Source organism: Narcine bancroftii, chromosome 3, assembly GCF_036971445.1.
Source record: "Narcine bancroftii isolate sNarBan1 chromosome 3, sNarBan1.hap1, whole genome shotgun sequence".
Taxonomy (NCBI): domain Eukaryota; kingdom Metazoa; phylum Chordata; class Chondrichthyes; order Torpediniformes; family Narcinidae; genus Narcine; species Narcine bancroftii.
The window spans coordinates 105,240,497-105,246,918 of NC_091471.1; positions in this window are offsets into that span (position 1 = coordinate 105,240,497).

A 6,422-nucleotide genomic window follows, 5' to 3' on the forward strand; every position below is an offset into this window, starting at 1 on the left:
TAATATCTTTGCTTAATTCTCATTATATCATTCTATTTTATGTTTAAATAATTTCTTATTTAACAACATTCTTTTTTTCTTCATTTGATTGTATATGTACATTTTTTCTAACTATTATTTCTTTCACAAGTTGCTCTACTTGCAAATAATTTAAAATCTTAGATATAGAACATTATTTGACCTCTTAAATATGCTTTCATTGCATCCCATAAAAAATGTATTCATTACTGAATTAGAATTAATGTCAAAAAATATCCATATTTGCTTTTCCATAAACTCACAAAAAACTTCCTTTTTAACAATATAAAATTAAATCTCCATCTGTAAACTGATTTCTCTCTATCTTCTATTGACATTGCTAAAAATAAAAGTGAATGATCTGAAAAAAATTCTTGCTTTATACTCTACTCTTTTTATTCTTCCTAGCAATTGTGCTGATATTAAGAAAAAAATCAATTCTAGCATAAGAATTATGTATTTTTGAATAAAATTATTAATGTCTTTCTATTGGATGAATTTTCCTCCATACAATATTAATCTCATCTTTTTCATTATTGACAGTGTAACTTTGGCAGCTTTACTTTTAATAACATTTCTCCCAGATCTAGCCAATAATGGGTCAAAACAAAATTTAAAATCTCTAATGCTTTTCATTAGTATTTGCTAAATTAAAAAATGTTTCTTGCACAAATTTCTCATCATCTATATTTGGTGCGTTTATATTCAAAAAAGTCTAAAATTCAGAAAAAAACTTGACAATGTACCTTTATATATCTACCTACTGTATCTGAAATAATATTTTGCATTTTAACTGGAAGTTTTTATTTTAAAAAAATTGCTATTGCTCTAGCCTTGGAATTAAATGAAGATGCACCATCTCCTACCTAATCTTTTTTTTCCAATTTTTGATGTTCATTTTGAAAAAGAACTCTTCTTCTCCAGTGCCATTGACCCCCACCCCCCTTTATACTGGAGTATCTGCCTTGCTACTAGTTTCCTAAATATTAAACTTGGTTTTGAGCTCTCCCATACGCATTTCCATATTACTTTAGTTAACTGCTCAAAACGATTCAAAATATATCTCTCTTTTTACTTTTATCCAGACTTCAACATTTACAGTTCACTTTATCTTTTTCCTGTTCTTCTTTCTGAAATCCATTCTTGGTTCAATCCTTATAGTTCCTGTAGAAATTTCTCTACCTCCTTTGCGGATTTATAAAATCTTCTGACACATTGATCCTCAGTGTCACTGGGTTTAGCATCGAGTACTTTATGTTCCGTGTTCTCAATGCCACCAAATTATTTTCTTTGTTTAAATAAGTTCACACTTAAATCTTGAAAGAATAGCATTTCTCCACTTTCTGACTCAATTGGGCCATTGTTTTTGCTGGCATATTCAGCTGCTGCTTTTAATGTAACCTCCCAAACCCAGAAACTTAAAAATCTTACCAGGACTGGTTGTGGACTTAGATCCTCCTGTTTTCTGGGGATAAACATCCAGTGAACTCTCTCCACAAGCAGGCTCTCCTTGAATCTTCCTGCTCCCAACATCTGTTGGGTCATTCCTTCAGTCCCTTCTTTTAATCCAACGATTCAGACATTATTTCTTTTACTTATGTTTTCCATATGGTCATTTTTTATTTAGCAGCAGTGTTTATCCAGTTTCTATTTCTTTGCGTTTTCCGCCAGGATCTTTAGTATGTCATGGGTTGTTATCAGGTTAATTTCAACCTTGCCCACTTGAGTTGTTAGGTTTTCGATTGCCGTCGACATCATTACTATTTTTTCTGCCACCCTCAGTACATTTTCAACTTTAGAGAATCATCCATTCAAAATCTCAGTCTTTTCCAGCCCTTTTTGAAGGTCTTCAGTTGACCCCCCCCCCATCTTTGGGTTTCTTCTGACATCATGGAGGCACCTTCTTCACCACTCCCTTGTAGACTTTCTGTCGATGATTTTGGCAACTTTTAGCTTCTTCATTTTTTTTTTGAGGGTCATAATTTTTTTGTTTTAGCACAATTTTTTAAAAATTTGATCAATTTGAACTCTCATTTTAATCCAGTGGTTCTCAACCTTTTTCTTTCCACTCACATACCTTATTGTTCTGTGATTAGTAAGGGATTGCTTAAGGTGGTATGAGATTGGGAAGGGAAGGTTGAGATTCACTGCTCTTGACTCAATTGTTACTGAAATATTTTGATTGAGAAAAATTGTCATTGGCCCATTTCCTTTGGAGTTATGAAACCATGTACATAACAAGCCAATTAGGTATGATTCAAGCAGTGGTTTTCAACCTTTTTCTTTCCACCCTCATACCCACCTTAAGCAATCCCTTACTAATCACAGAGCACCTATGGGATAGGGAATAATTAAAGTGGTATGTGAGTGGAAAGAAAAAGGTTGAGAACCACTGTTTTAATCAATTTTCATGGAGAGCTCTTCCAACCCACTTCTACCTAGGTCTATCGCATGGCCATGCCCCCTCTCCACAATTAAATTGAAACTAATGGCATCATGATCACTGGACCAAAAATGTTCCCTACACATACTTCTTTCACCTATCCTGTCACATTCCATAATAGGAGATCAAGTATTGCATTCTCTCTACTTGGTACCTCTATATATTGATTTAAAAAACTTTCCTTAACACATTTAACAAACTCCAAGCCATCCAACCCTTTTACAGTTTTTGAGTCCAGTCAATATGTGGAAAATTTATATCCCCTACTACCACAGCCTTATCCTTTCTGCAACTGTCTGCTATCTCTCTACAGATTTGCTCCTCCAATTCTGGTTAACTTTTGGGTGGTCTATGATACAACCTCATGAATGTGGTCATACATTTCCCATTCCTCAGCTCCACCCATATAGCCTCAGTAGATGAGCCCTCTAGTCCATCCTGCCTGAACAGAGCTGTGATATTTTCCCTGATGAAAAATGCCACTTCTTCCCCTTTCATCCCCCTGTACTATCACTTCTAAAGCAATGGAAGTCTGGAAGACTGACCTGCCAGTCCTGCCCCTCCTGCAACCAAGTTCCACTAATGGTCATAATTCCACATGCTAATCCAAGCTCATTCAGCTGAAGAAAGTAAGATTTTCAGTGCATATATATATTTTGTATATTATACATGACCATTTCTGCTGTGGAGGCATTAAAGTCCTCTTTCGGCATGATGCGTATACCCAGTAGGACCCAAGGCAGTTCTTCTGCCCAGTTGGGCCCCTTGAGCTTCTGGGCCATCAGGACTGCTTTTAGGTGTCTTTGGAACCGCTCCACCAACCCATTGGCCTGCAGGTGATATGCTCTGGTATGAAGTTTGGTTCCCAACAGTTTGGCGAGTGTTGCCCAGAGCCCCAAGGTAAAGTGTGCTCCCCTGTCAGAGTTGAGATGTTCCGGGACTCCGAACTTGGACTCCCAGGTGTTGATTAGTGCCCTGGCGCAGATCTCAATGCTCATGTTGGCCATCGGGTCTGCCTCTGGCCACCTCATGAAGCAGTCTACCATAGTGAGGAGGTATCCCGCCCCACAGGAAATCAGTAGCAGGCCAATGATGTCAATGTGGTTGAACCTATGCTGCGCTGGCTCAAAAGTCTGGGGAGGTGCTTTTGTGTGAGTTTGTATCTTGGACGCCTGGCAGAACATACAGGTCTTGGCCCATTGACTGATCGGTTTGCAGAGCCCATGCCAGTCGAACCTGCTGGTCACCATCTTTACTGTGGTTCTGATGGCTGAATGCACCAAGTTGTGCACTGTGTTGAAACCTGCGGTGTCCTGCTGCTGAAACAATGGGGTGGGGTTTGCCGGTGGAGACATTGCAGAGGAGCGTCTGGTTGCCAGGGGCGATGACAACATCCTCTATCCATAGCCCAGAAACTGCCATTCTGTATGCTAGGATCTCAGGGTTGTTGTGTTGTGCTCTGGCTGGGGCTGAATAGGGGGTGGACGGACTCAAGGGTGGGATAGGACAGTGCATCGGCCACCATGTTGCTCTTGCCAGCAATGTGCTGGATGTCCGTAGTGAATTCGGACACATAAGAAAAGTGCTTCTGCTGCCTGGCCTACCACGAATCAGACCTTAAATTGTCTGCCTTTGAGAAAGTATCAGAATTGCCTGACCACCAGGAACAGCACCAATAGCTCCCAGTCAAAGGCACTGTATTTAAGTTCAAGTGGCTGGTGATGCCTGCTAAAAAAGGCCAAGTGCTACCATTGCCCATTGATCAGCTGTTCAAGGACCTCTCTGACCACCGCTGTGCTGGAGGGGTCTACTGTGAGGACATTTGGTGCCTCCGCCCTGGGGTGAACCAGAAGGCTGGCATTGGCCAGAGCATTCTTCACCTTCTGGAATACATCTGAGACCTCTCCATCCCAGGCAATGTCTTTATTTTTCCTCGCCATGAGCCTGAAAAAGGGGTGCATTATCCGAGCTACTGCCGGTATGAATTGATGGTAGAAGTGGATCATACCAGCGAACTCCTGCAGCCCCTTCACGGTGCGAGGTTTTGTGAACCGTTGATCGACTTTCACCTTCTCGGTCAGTGGTTTCGCCCTATACTTGTCAATCAGATGCTTCAGGAAGTCAATTGTTTCCCGCTCGAACTGACACTTGGCGGGGTTAATGGTCAACCAAAACTCCTGCAGACAGGTGAATAGTCATCTGAGGTGGGCCATGTCCTCTGAATGGTTGTGGCTGGCAATAAGGATATCGTCCAGGTAGATGAATGTGAATGGAAGGTCCCAGCCCACCATGTCCATGAGCTGCTGAGAAGTCTGAGCAATATTCTTATGTCTGAAGAACATCCTCATGAATTCGAACAGACTGAAGGGGGTGATTATGGCAGTTTGGGTATGTCCTTGGGGTGCACTTGGATTTGATGATAAAACCAGATTAAATTGACCTTTGAAATTACCTGTGCTCCTTGTAAGTTGGTGGTAAAGTCTTGGATATGGGACATGGGGTATCTGTTCGGTGGCCTCATTGAGGTGTCAGTAATCACTACACAGCCTCCACCCTCCTAATGCCTTCAGGACCATATGCAGGGGAAGGCTCAGGGGCTGTCCAACCACTGCACTATCCCCAACTCTTCCATTTTCTTAAATTCCTCTTTGGCACTGGCAAAGTTTTCATGGGAAAGGTGATGCACCCTGGCTTGGAGCAGGAGGCCCTCAGTGAGGATGTGGTACCTTACCCCATGCTTTAGTTCTGTGGAGGAGAATTGTGGTGCCACGATTGCAGAGAATTCTGCCAGGATGCGTGTGTAGGCGTTGTCTGACGGCATGACGAAGTCGAGGTGGGGGGGGGGGGGGGGGGGGGTCAGTAGTCTGTCTTCTCCAGGGGCCATCATTTGAAAAGTTCTGGCTTGCACCAAATGCCGCCCTTTCGAGCCTACCAGCAGGCTTCCATGAGCAGTAAATCAGCTTCCATGAGTGGTTATGCCAATGCTGCGATGGTAAAAGTCCACTTAAACTGGTGGCTAGCAAAACATAGGGGGACAGGGTGGGTGCTGTAAGTTTCTATAGAGGTGCTGTTCGCTGCCCTCAATGCTGGGCCTGGCTTAGTGTTCAGGTGTCGTAGGCTGTGGGGGTGGGGGTGGGGGAAGGACACTTATTTTGGCACCGGTGTCCATCAGGAATTGCCTTCCCGACAGAGAGTCCCACATGTGCAGGAGGCTATCATGTTAGCCAACTGCCACAGCCATAACGATGGCATTTCCCAGAAACATGCAGAGAGGCCGGCATTGACAGGCCCCTGCACCTCATTGTTGATGGTAATAACAGTATGGCTGGGTGGGGGATCCACTTCTCTCTCTGTCTGCTGTGACCTTGTTGTCAGCTGGGTTGGTGCTTGGCAATCTGTACCACCGAGGCCTTCTTTTCTATCTTCGCTCTCCAGAGCACGTCCGCCCAGGCTGCAACTTTCCTCAGGTCGCTGAAGTCTTCTTTGGCAAGCAGGAGTCAGATATCCTCAGACAGCTGCTCCAAAAAAATCTGCTCGAAGAGCAGGCAAGGCTTGTGCCCCTTGGTGACTGCAAGCATCTTGCTCATGAGGGTGGATGGGGCCCTGTCCCCAAACCATTCAAGTGCAGTAGATGGGTGTTCCGCTTGCACTGTGATAGCCCAAAAGTGCAGGTTAGTAGCTCTTTGAGGGCACCGTATTTACCTTGCTCCAGAGGCTGTCGTAGGAAATTGACGACCCTCGCTGCCATGTCCTGGTTGAGCAAGTTTACTACATAGTAGTGGCGATCTGTCAAAGGTAGAACTGGGCCTTGGCCTGTTGGAACCACACGTGTGGCTGTGATGCCCAGAACGTTGGCAGCTTGAGCGAGGCCATGTGGAGAGCTTCTTGGTCCGTCATCTGCTGGTTGGACCTGTTGCAGTCATCAATGTGGCGTGTATACTACGCGAATGTGGAGTAAGAA